The sequence below is a fragment of the Bemisia tabaci genome, chromosome 2 (assembly GCF_918797505.1).
Source record: "Bemisia tabaci chromosome 2, PGI_BMITA_v3".
Classification (NCBI taxonomy): domain Eukaryota; kingdom Metazoa; phylum Arthropoda; class Insecta; order Hemiptera; family Aleyrodidae; genus Bemisia; species Bemisia tabaci.
Window position 1 is genome coordinate 66,540,491 of NC_092794.1, and position 13,432 is coordinate 66,553,922.

The following is a 13,432-nucleotide window of genomic DNA, read 5'->3' on the forward strand; positions in this document are numbered from 1 at the left end:
GATGAGCCTCGAGACTCATTAGACCATTAGCTAAACGTGGCTCATACAGGAATCCACTTACCCCTCTCTTCCCCACGCTCCTGATCACTGCGTCGGCGTCTCGACGAACAATACGAAAAACAACAGAAAAAGTAACTAAATTTGAGCTCAACTTAAGTAAGCTAAAATTCAATGGTATCTAAATAATATGGAATAATTCTAAGATAAAATTTGTTAAACTCAATTTATGTTTTAATTTTTGCATCTATATATAATACTCACCTTATATATAAATATCAAAGATTAAAATGCAAAAATGATAATAGACAACCATTTTTTCCATTTAGTAAAATATAGTCCATGACCTCTTTTAATCGCATTAAACTTACAAAGACTTGGCTAATGACGGTCGCCAAGCGAGGCCGGGATCCTCAGCCCCTCGCCCAATTACTTACGCTTCATTAACCATTTCACCGTCACGCTAGGATTCGTCCAATTTAAAAAAAAAAAAATTGTTTCGCGAGTTTTTAGCAATTTTTTCCTTACTTTCCGTTAAAACACGAATTAAAAGAGGTCTCATTCAAAAAACCGGCCAATTAGAAGAGAAGTTACAGTATTCGAAATCCGAAGAAATCAACAAAACTTCTCCAAACAAAAAATAAAATGAAGGGGGAAAAAAGAAATGTATAAATTACAATTTAATATGATTGACCTCAGAATTTGACAAGCAATTCAATTATAAAAAGGAGAAAAAATTGAGTGAAATTACAAAAAATTAGCCTCTTGCAAGGGGCTTTCTTGTATGAGTTTTGACCTGAAGACAAGTAAATCCCGTTATATTATTAAAACGAAATTGACTCCATAGTTTAATGCCTTAGTTTCTTGAATACGATTATTTTAAGCACTCGAAAATTTATACCAGCAATTTTACCCATGGAGTGATTTCCTGAGAGCTGATAATATCACGAATTTCTCATAGAGCCCTTCAAAAATGGCTTGCTTTTTGGGCAGCCGATTCGGCCATCAAACCGGGGTTTAAATGGAAGCTGATAATAACACAAAGCTCTGAGAAAAATTTTGAGATGAGTATAGGAACGGTTTGTAAATTACGAGGAGAGGCGGGCATTCTGTTCAGCATATCGATACATAAGTATTTTCACACGTAGAATTTAATTTTCACGTCAGGGAGTCGACATATTTTGATTTTTTTTATTTTATACGGAAAATTTATGGTTTTTCGGGATTGAAATTACTTACAATTGTTTCATGAAAAATGAATGCACCCAAAATGACTATAGCATTTTGACTTTCACATACGTGCACTCACTAAATTGATTGGTAAATTCAAAGAGTGGGTACATCGACCTGGTATATCAAGTTTCTGCGATTTTTTACGGCAAATCGGTAGATTTTCGGGATGTGGATTGCTTACTTTCAATTCATGAATGAATAAAGCATGGGCATGGTTGAGCTTCTTTGCATGAAAAGACGTTTAAAATAACAAAATCAAGACATATTTAAGACAATGGACCACTAGACAAGGTACGATTTTAGGCATTCTGATACATGTTTCTTGACCAGAATTTCACGTAAAACACGATTCGCGCAACGAAAATTACCGAAATCAACTCCCAAAATAAGCCCCAAAATACCTTTAAATCGACTTTATCTTCTAGGAGTTCGACAGAATTTTTCCTTTCTTCGCTTAAATTTTTCCGTAGCACTTTTCTTCAAGAATCTGAAAAGATTTTGCTTGAGGCAGATCAAAAAACTTAAATTTGTTCGAATAGCTTTCTAGATTCACAATACACGGTCTCGTGAAGGTGCGTCGTTGACCTTGCAGTGTTGGATCGTGAATTCTCTTGTTGTGCTGCTTGCCTTTTTTGAAATCTCTGTAAATGAAAACTAAAGGGGTTGATATGTGCGAGTTAATGACGCGCCTTATCAACACATTGTGTTGGAGTTCACTGCTTGTTTTTAAGATAACCTCACCTAAATCTGAGAAGAATTAATTGCTGATAACAATAATCCGAGGAAACTGATAAATGTAGGTGTCAATTTATTTTTTTAATAAATGAAAGAAAAAAATACAGCAAGTGTTTGGAAAAAATTGAAAATTTCATAAAAAAATTTCATCCATTCATTTCAAAATGTAGACTTGATTACCGTCGCATCAAAGAATTTTTACTGAAATCCTTTTTTTCAAATTTTAGTCTTATTTTTGTGACAAAAATCAACGCCTTATTGCACTTGCCAGGTTTTCAATTTCCTCTCATTTGCTATACCATAAGACACCTTCCCCTAGTGATTGCATGCGCGCTCAACTTAAGAACAGGAAAAAGGCGGATCTTGTTTACTAGGAGGTTAGCTCAGTCCAAATTCTGCCTCCGCTAGTTATCGATATGATATAATAATTTAATCAAATCGGCACGGAGTAGTGTATTGCATGAAAGTTATATTTTGTTTATGGAGCATTGGAGCCTAGTGACAACGGGTAGAGATCGGGAATCAGGACTGGGCTCCCGCTAAGTGCCCTGCGTACCCCTTTCTGCTGCCATAAATCCAGGGGGACCCCCAGCTGATATTATAATTCATTTAAAATAACAACAGGGAACAACATCGGGAACAGAAGGTTCCAGCACAAGGAAGGAGACAAATTTATTAGTCTGGTCGACATCATGAGTCGCGATTCACTGTGTTATCATGGATTTCACTTTTCCGCTAGGACCATACACACCAGTCCTATGCTCCCCTGGCAAAGGATTTTGCGATTGTTTTTTCAAAGCCAGTGGCTCTATGAAAAAGATCTCATCTTCCAAAATCAGGAAATTGAGTCACCGATAGTATTGACAAGAATCAGGATATTAATGGCCATTTTGGAGCTCGTTTATAACTCTATGCAAGCTCAACGATGGGAGCCCTTGAAAGCATTATGCGACGGTTTTTCCAGTTCAAATCTTGGCTGGTGGCAGCTAGTGCAATGATACATTCCTTCAAGGAAAGTGACGAGATTTGTCGATTGGAATGTCAGTCCTGAGTCCACTCTGATCAACCGTCAATGATTTTCGCTGATTTTAGTACAATGGAAAATTTGTAGGTGTCTTAAACTTTGTGAATTTCATATTTAAATAATACTGCTAGGAAATCTGAGTACTAGGATATCCTTAGTTTCTAATTTGAACAATTATTGGAGAAAATATGACAAAATAACCTAATCTGGTTGAATACATGTGTTAAATGGGAAGTGCCGCCAGATGACGTAAAGGCGGCACAATATTTCACTTATAGTCTATTTTTCTCCAATTTCTTATGCCAGAAAAAAATTATGAAAAATACTGCGAACTCAGCTCATTAGATACTCTCAGATGAAGCAATAAAATTTTCGTGTGCAAATTCTCCATTATCGCATCTGCAATGGCTTCAGAACGCGATCGGGCTGGAGCCAGTTCTCAGAGCTGAGTTGACTTCACTCTGGAGAGATTGAACCTGTTTATAAATACCAGTGTAAACTCCACGTAGTGACCAAACGTTTACACTCACCACCATCCTGCTTAATGTACTGTGCATGTGCAATGAATATTCTGCGAGTGTTTCAAAAACATGGCCTTAGCTGCAGTCTGTGGCGTTGCTCAACTCAGAGTAGATTTAATTGAAGTGTTTGGAGCTCTGCATTATAAATAGACCTGTTATGTTTAACAGTCGAACTATGTTATTGATCTTGATCGAACCCTTTGTAATTGCCTAATCATGAATACTTTGCGCAGTAAAATCCAGTCTCTTCGGCTTTTCTGTATTTTTTTGTATCCCACTCGAATATTTAAGTCTTATCGTTCAGAATTTTCCAATCTCCGTGTTCAGCATTTATTCTACATTTGATTACCTTTTCAGTGCTGAGTTATTTTCGAATATTGGTATTTTTTAAGGCATCGCGAAAAAAAAAGGAGTCATAGGGGTTATACCCTAAAATTGTGGTACTACCCCAATTTGTTGGATGATATGGACATTTCTTATTAATTGTGGTAGTACCGCAACTCAAGTTAGGGTAGCACCGCAACATTTGGGTTAGTTACCTAATTTATTGGGGTAGTACCATAATTAATTAGGGTGCTACTACTATAATTAATTGGGGCACTACCACAATTAATTGGAAATGTCCATATCGTCCAATAATCTCGTGCTATTTTTTCCGCGATTTTTAGAGAAAGGCTTTCTAGTAGAAGAACTTAGATTGTATTATCGTCAAGTCAAATAGATAGATTTTGATCGCAAAGTACAAAGACTTACAAATCTATTCCCAATCCCCATGTACCGTTTAAAATGTAAGGTTTGATTTTGCTTTCATATTTTACTTTGATACGTTGACAATTGAATAACAAGAATCGCCTGACTTCGATGCTTTCGGTGAACACGTGTTTTGAGGACAAACATTTCGGAGGGCACCTTGTATCGGAATATAAAAAATTAATAATATAAATAATTAAATAAATACTTTTGCGATCGCATTGACATTCTGGTTAATGCAAGGAGCTATTAAAAGTAGGCTTCTGCACTGGAGTACCATACCGCTATGATCTAGGTTCGATCTCGGTGGCTGGCGACTAATTTTTAACGAGTTCCCAGTTTACAACATAAAGATTTGGTCGATTCGATTTAGGGAAAACTAACACGAAAAAATCAACCACCAGCTTGCTTAATTTCGTATTTACTTTGATATTGATTACTTCTTTTTATTGTGTAGTTTGTACATTTTTTTTTTTCAGCAGAATGATTATTGACATTGATAGAAAAACCAATAGACAACGGAGACAAAGGGGAAATGGAGCAATCCTATCGGTGGAGGCGGGAGGTTGCAATAGACAAAAGCGGTAAGTGATAGACTAACTAACGGCAACTTACGAGGGACCCTTTAGTCTATCATTTTCCTCCTAGGTCCACAACAACCTCCTGTTTCAATCGGATCGCTCTATTTCCGCTTTGTTTTCTTTGTCTATTGCTTTGTCCATCAATTTCAATAATCAGCCAAAAAGGGACCCTTTAATAGTCCATCAATTTCCTCCTAAGTCCACAACAACCACCTGTTTCAATGGGATCGCTCCATTTCCCCTTTGTTTTCTTTGTCCATTGCTTTGTCTATCAATTTCGATAATCAGCCACGAAGGGCTACTCGAAAAGCTGGTCCAGATGAATATGACAACGCGGACTAGAGGGGTCTAAACTCCTCTAATGAGGCAAGGAGTAGACGAGCACAGGGCACACGTGAGGTGAAAATTTACAATTGGCTCTTGTAGCTGTAGCAACACGACTCTTTGAGCGGGCAAGAGAGACCGAACGTCAAGCTTGCATGAATGGTTGGCGTCGCCGGTTAATCAAGTCAAGTCGCGGCGACGTAATTAAAAGCCCTTAATAAGGCAGTTACGGTCGGTGAACGGCCAATCGGATGATGGATATGAGCTCTAACTCCGCCCAGATAAACCAGCCCGCCGGCAGACCGGTTCCATGCTATGCCAAGACCCTTCCTCTAAGAGCTGTCCGCATACTCCAACAGTAATTCCTCTGAGATTTGAGCTAAAGTTCAGCGGAAAAACACTACAAAAAATGAGCATTGGAGCAATTGAACCGATTATTTTTCAAATTATGCAAGCGCAACAATTGCGAATGCGAGAAAAACACACAAAAAACCGTTGAATTCGCTTTGCTGACAAAAAAATTCGAAAAAATCAAAAATTCAGACATGATTGAATGTACCAGAGAGCGCAAAGAAAGAACAACCTCTCTACCACCAAAATAGAGATTGGTGCTTACGTAATTTGTAAATCAGACTTAATTAAAAAAATGCATATTTTTTGACGGCAAATTTAAGTTTCTTTTTTTTCCTTTCCAAAAATGTTTGAGCATTAAGCAATGCCCGTAATTTGAAGCAAATCCAACGAACAAACTCTAATATTCATTATGTATACAGTGAATTTTTGGAGGTTAAAATGGAATCATCACGAATAGTACGATCACAATGTTGTAAAATAATCGTGCGTCTCCATCCTTCCCTAAACAAGTCTTCAATTAGCAAAATGTTTTTTTTCTTCTCTCCGCCAAAAAACGATCAATTTTGGGTGAAAACTATTGTGTAAAATGTTGTAAATGTTTTTAATAACTTCAAAGCAGAGTAGAAGTCACAGGATTTTAAAAACACTGTAATTGACCGAATTCTCTTACTCTGTTAAATTCGAGCCAAATCATGTGAAGACCTTTCTATCGTTTATCTGCGTATCAAGCAAAAATTTGCACCATCAGGACATTATTGCAATGCTGATGCGTCGTTTCTGTAAAAAATGGCTCAAGTTTCAGCTAGAGTCCCTTTATACTGCGAGTTTAGACATCCCCCCCCCCCCCATGGAGTCAAACACGGGAATAAAGATAACACAAATGGAGAATTTGCAAGGGTCTGAAATTTGATGAATTTCCTGTTTAAGTGGAATCCTCTGAGTGAACTGAACACGAAGATACCCTTGATTCATAAATTGAGCGATTATTAGAGGAGATATGACAAAATAACCGATTCTGCTAAACTACATGTGTTTAAATGGGAAATGCCGCCAGATGACGTCACAAGGCGGCGCATTTTCTCACTTTTAAATCAATTTTTCTCCAATTTCCCATGTCAGAAAAAAATTATGAAAAATATTGCGAACTCAGCTCATTAGGCACTTTCAGATGAAGCAATAAAAAAATTGCGTGCAAATTCTCCATTGATAGTTTTCTGTAATCTTTGATCGGCTCATTCTCAAATACCTTCCTCCGTTCCTTCTCTCTCCGTTTGTTCCTCGCCGAACCCGTAATTCCCCGGTCCATTCCGGATTATAATCTTTGCAATTGATGAAAATGTAATCTTTATTCCCGTTTTTAACAGTATCGAAGCCTAAAATACGGGAACCAATCAGAAATGGATTCACATTGTCTTAACTCTCAGTATGAAGGGACTCTCGTTTCAGCAGGGTTACCGGGCAAAACCTACTCGTACACGGAGAAAAAAACTTCGTGCATGGGACCCGAAGTTGAGGTCATCCGGATCTCTGAAGTTTTCTGATCATGCATCCGAAGTTCGGGTCAGACATCTGAAGCACTTCGGTATGCGCTGGAGTACTTCAGATGTGTGACCCGAGCCCTTCGGTATTTATTGAAGTACTTCAGATGTCTGACCCGAACTTCAGCAGCTGGACATCAAGATTTTAGATACGTGATTCGAAAACTTCAGAGATCCATATTACCTCAACTTCGGGTCCCACGCACAAAGTTTCTTTCTCCGTGTACGATTTGACAACAGAAATCCGACTGGACGCAGTGTGGCTTCGACAGTGCTCCGTCGGATACTCGCATTCACATTGAGAGCTCATCAGGATTGCTATTTTTCAGGGAAAACCCCTCTTTCTCACACTGCATATTACGGGATAATCGAGAGATTACGGGTTAAAATTGCAAGCCTGGAGGATATTGACACGGTACAAGCGTGCCGCGGTGAACTACACAGGCGAGCATGCTCGGCGTACACGGTGCAAGATGAACAAGAGCGAAAACAAAATAAATAAAGGCAACGCATCAGAACGTGAAATGTGTATCCGCACTCAGGTGCGGCTCCGTAGTTTTGTACTCGTGCTGTCGTACATTCTACAATGTACTTCTACCAATGTTCTCATTCATAATACGCGGGTTTTGACGTCCGCCGTGTTCGCTTCAAAGTGCTCGTCCAAGTCCGCGCCGCCGGGCAAAGCGCCTCCTACTCCCTCCGTGCTTACGATGTATCTGTGCGATAAATCGATTGGACGTATGTCTGCCAAACGGAACTACACTGAAAAAAAAATCTCGGTGTATTTACCAAGAAAAGGGTAAAATTACCAAAAATTCAGGGTTCTATTTGATCCCAGTTTTTTCTTGGTAACATTACCATTTATGGAATAGGTAATTTTACCGAGAATCTCGGTAAAATTATTGAACTTTCTCGGTAATTTTACTGGACCTTGGTAAAAACACCAATATTTTTTATCGACTGTGGTAGAATTACCGAGGTAAAATGGCAAAGTTACCGGGAATTGATTGCCAATAAAAGTGGTATTCTTACCTGAAAAAAACAGTAAAAATACCGGTTTTTAGGTAAACTTACCAGTCTGTCTTGGTAAAATTACCAATAATTGGTAAAAAAAGTGAGATGGTAAAGGTACCAACGGACCTTGGTAAAAACGCCGAGAATTTTTTTCAGTGCGTGAGCCCTGTTATATGCATATATTCATATGGGTCTCAGGGCAGGGCTCAAGTCCTAATGTACATAGTTCCGTTTGGCAGAAATACGTCCGATTCACCGACTTCGATCCGCAAAGTTCGCCGCTTCCCAAATCGGCCTTTGCATTAACATGGAAAAAACAAGGGAGGAAAACTGGGAAACAAGGCTGAAAATACGACACTATAACAACCTGAGACGTTTCGGCTTAAAACGGAGTTATTTTTAAGGATGCTCATTCAACATGTAGGTCTCAGGTTTTTCCATCGATATTTTTTTATTTTCAATTTTTTTCCGACTATAAATGTTTCAGTTTTGAATCGAAACGTCTCGCGTTTTCAGTGTTGTATTTCTAGCTTTGTTTCCCGAAACTTTTAGATTGGCTACCCTTTTGAGCCATGCTCCATAATGTAACCTCTAAAATTACCAACATGGCCATGCTGCGGGCTGATTGTTAAAATTGATAGACAAAGCGATGGACAAACAAAACATAGGGAGTATGGGGCGATCTCATTGGTTACAATGAGTGGCGCCTATAGGCAAATGGAAAAAATGAGCTTTCCGTGTGATTTTGCTAAAAATGGACAATTTAGCGTAGCCCCCCCCCCCCAATTTTAGCGTACCTCAAAGTCGTTTGACGTGCATGAGGAGACCATAGAAATGGTGTTCTGTGAGAATTTTGAATGAAATCGAACAGATAGATTCTGAGATATCGGTGTACACAGATTTGGGGGACGTCGGACGGACGGACACACATTTTTTCAAGTATGGTTATTTTGACTCCTGGGACCTTAAAACGTCTAGAAATGATGAAATTTCAACTTTTTTTTTTCTTCTCGGAGGATGATAATACTTCCTCCCTACCCTAGGGGAGCGAGAAAGTAAAAATTGTGGACTAAGTATAGAGTCTCCCGTGGGTTGTCGTTAGTTAGTCTATTGCCTTCCTCCTTCGTCTATTAGAACCAGCCGCTTCCACCAATAGGATCCCTCCAAATCCCTGTCGTCTTCTTTGTCTATAGCTGTGTCTACCAATTTCAACAATCAGCCCGCAGGATGCCACTTGGAAGAAACCCAGTGATCGCTCATACACATGCACAGTTGCACACCCTCACATGCGCCTCGTCGTCGGGAGGACGGACTTGGGCCGTAAGTTGACTTAATAAGCTGCGATGCGTAAACAAAGTGTAATAATCGATCTTTCCCCGTGCTTAAATCAACTCAGACAGCTTTTTATGGAACTGGTTTCGAGGAGGCGGAGGCCCCCTTGTCGCGGTCTGCGCCCCCTCCGCCCCCTCCGCCTCCAACCCCGTCGCCGTCGCCGCCTCCGCGGCCAGAGTCGCGCGATGACACCCTCTCCTCAGAGTTTTCTCTCGAACGCGAGCATGATTAATGAGAGCGACGGGCTTGCTTTGGAGGAATGTCACTCCAGCGCCATCAATGCCGGCTCGGGCCAGAAATCATCCTTCCCCGAAACCACCCTCATGCTCGCTTTGCGGTCAATCCGAGGCGTCAACTCGAGCAATCTTCAGTTTATCGATTGATGATTCCTTATCGAAGGACCTGCATCGATATGTCGCAGGCAAATAGTCAAAGCAGACCTCTTCTCTTTCCTCCTCCTCTTCACTTCCTCTTCTTCTTCTTCGTCGTATTCGTCTTCTTCTTCTTTTTCTTATCCTCCTCCCTCTCCTTCTCCTTCTTCTTCTTCTCCTTCTTCTTATTCTCCTTCTTCTTATTCTTCTTCTTCTTCTTCCTTTGACTGGGGCTAAAGACAAGAAACCCTCCAGCTCCACTGGCCTCTTGACGACAGGTGGAAACTTCTACTTTCGGGGATTCAACACTTCCTTATGAACAATTAATTATAAGGAAGCAACAGTCATATCACCCTTTTTTCGGCTGCTGACCTACTAGTTGGATGATGAGCTTCGGGTGACGTCATGAGCCAAACAAGTTTCCCAAATTTCAGTTTGTTTGAGAAACTTCAAACTCGTTGACTATCGACCTGGTGGGTGAGTCAACAGTTGAATGCTGGAATCCCGAAAGTAAAAACTTCCACTCTTGCCATAGATACCAATGGAGGATCTCTTGGCTCTGTCCAGGGCGCACGTACTACCCTTCATTATTATGATTTGTCCAGCCATTCCCGTAACAGAAATGGAATATCGTAATAAAATTGGTAAAAATTGATGAAAATGGACAAAATTGTCCATTTCCTTGTAGAGTACCTATGTAGGGTAAGTACAAACATGATGGTAATTTTGAGGGTAGGTCGTGGAGCAGCCCGCCTATGAATCCAAATTATCCAGAGTGATTTATTATCATACAATTGTTACGACCCGTCGTTTTTAAAGCATATATTTGACTTATTGCATAAATTCACTCATTTTTTAAGGAAGAACGCTTATTAATGAACATCTTTGGTCATCTTAGTTTTGTCAAAAGAAGCCCCCCACCTCCTCCAAGTGGCTTACATAATAACTGCTCTTAAATATAGAATTGTGGGATGAGAAAAATATGAAAAATCGTCTCTCGGTTGAATATTTCACCTTTGGTTCCGATATTGCAACCGCGCACTCAGTCGTGTATTACTTATGAATTCAATCATATTAACAGTTTCCATGATCCTGCGTTTGCTCAGGTGCCCATAATAATGAAGACAACACTGTGCGCCATAATTAATCATCACATCTTCCTAACCTCGGCCACAGCCCTAACCACCTTCATTCTTCTCCAGAGTGAGACATCTCACTTTAGGGCTTCCTTGGGTAGCTCGCCAGAATTCACTTACGCTGGGCAGTGAGCATCCAGGTTAAGCTATAGGGGTCTTTGATCCTTGACGTTAAATGGACCATTAGACTGCGTAAGAAAGAACTACATAGTACATGTTCTCCCATTATAATTTACTAAAGAACTTATTAGAGCGAAATCAACGTTTGAAGTTTACACCATAAAGAGAAAATTCAAATGTCCCGCTCGCGAAAAAACCACAATCAACGTGGACCTTAAATAGGCATAGAAATTAACCTATGCGTCAGGCTGATAACTAGAGATGAGTTACGCACACATGTTTTTCTTCTTCTGATACAAGGTACCTTTAATCTTGTCAAACAAGGCTATCGAACAAGAAAGTTTTTCGATTATTAAATATATATCGAAAATAGTTCAGTGCTCGATTTAACTCGAGTAGACTTAGGGTTTTCCTCCGATTTCCTACATATTTTTTTTTACCTTAGTTTATTTTCATACGTGGCAACCTAATGTGGGACTCAAATCCCTTATTTAAGGTGACTTATATAGACCCCGTGTTTCATTTGGACGTATTTCTACCAAACAGACCTATGTGGAGGTGAGAAATATGGGGTGTGCTCTAGAAAGCTGCATAAGAAGCAATGTAAAAGTGGGCGTTATTCCTTTTGAAGAATTGGAAAAGCGGGATTTTACATTCTATCAAACAGACCTATGTGCCAACTGAATGCGAGATTCATGAGCCGCGGGCATGGCAAGGAGCGTTGTGAACAGGGCTCATGAGTTAAAGCGCCCCGACGACGATTACCCCCTCGCGCGGTGTGCTCGATCATTGCCGCTGACGTCACTGGCGCTTTATTATTCTCATTCACTCTTACGGCCAGAGAACTAACGATCACACCCCATATTTCTCACCTCCACATAGGTCTGTTTGGTAGAAATAAGTCCATTTAAAGATATCATAATGCCTGTTATATAGGATCCATATAGGGTCTGGAAACCCCACCCCTCATAACTAGAAGTCTATAGCAAAAAAAAAAAATAAAATAAAATAAAATAAAATAAAAAGTGGACTTCAGGATTTTTGGGATTAGGGCCCCCATTATGCGACACTTATCCGCTCAAACCCATAAATAATGTCCACCTATGCCACTAATTACGAGAAAGATACGCCATGCTCCGACGCCTCCTGAAATGTCAGAGCAATCAGATCATGGAATTTCATAGTTCAACCTGCCAAAAACCACCAAATTCGGTGCAAGCTCAACCAGGGAAGCCTGCTAGATTCCCCTCACGCGAAATAGGTTGAAGATCATCGAGTCGAACCACACCGGGTCTCGAGTTCGAAAATGAAATCCCTGTTCCCCCACCTCCTCATCCCCCCGTAAAAGAACCAATCGGATGGGCGCAGAAATAATCAAGGTGATTGCTATCCGAACAGTATACGTACGCATTTTCAATCACCAAATGACACTCGAAGAAAGTTCCACCCCCCCCCCCCCCGACCCCCTCCTCATAGGTTGCTCCGGTGAGAGAGAAGGAGGAGAAAGCGGGAATGACTGTCTCAAGTATCGCGAGGGAGGCGGGGGTGTGTAGCAATTAAGCGGGGGTGGAGCGAAATTTCGCCCCATCGACTGTTTGCTCTGCCCTTGAGTCGAGCCATTTCGCTCTTGTTGATTACCCCTTTGGAGTTCCAGGGCACCCTGCGAGGCTCAGGGGCTGCCGCCCCCCTGTCCCTCCTTCCGTGTTGCAAGAACAATTCGCGGACTCTTTAGATGGTGTATTATATTAATTAAATGTCGTTGTGTTGTACTTGTGTTGGATTTTAATTAAACCACCCCTAATCAATTTTGTTTCAGAAGGGCAGGGGGTCGCCTGGCTGTTCAAAGAGTTAAGATGAAGAGTGGTTAACCGTGTCAAATTGCCTTGCGACCTGTGCTCACGGCGAAAGTTGTGAGGCGGATGCCTGAGAGCACACAACCGAAGCATGGACTTTGATACAGTTTTGCAGAAAAATAAGGAATACTTTAGCTGTAATATTAGTGAATCATAAAGAAGTAAATAAAAATCTTGAACGGAGTTTTTTTTTTTTTATTTGTTATGCATATTTTAAAAGAAGAAACAGTTGTTGGCATATTTTACTAAAGTTTCGGTGATATGAGATTAAAAAAAAAAAATTCACGTCATCATTGGAATGAAATTCAAACAACAATTGCATTAGCATCTTAGTTGGATCTCCGCGGGTGACTCTAACAAAACTATTTTAAGTTCCAATCCAAGCAAAGGAGCTCCATTTTTGACGCATCGATGACAAATGAATAATTTATGGATCATCGAAAAATAAAACATTCGAATTGATGAAGGCAAGACTAGAGAAGTATAAAATAAAAAAGATCATAAACACCCATAGGTCAGTAATACTCATATAAGTTACAAATAAACTAA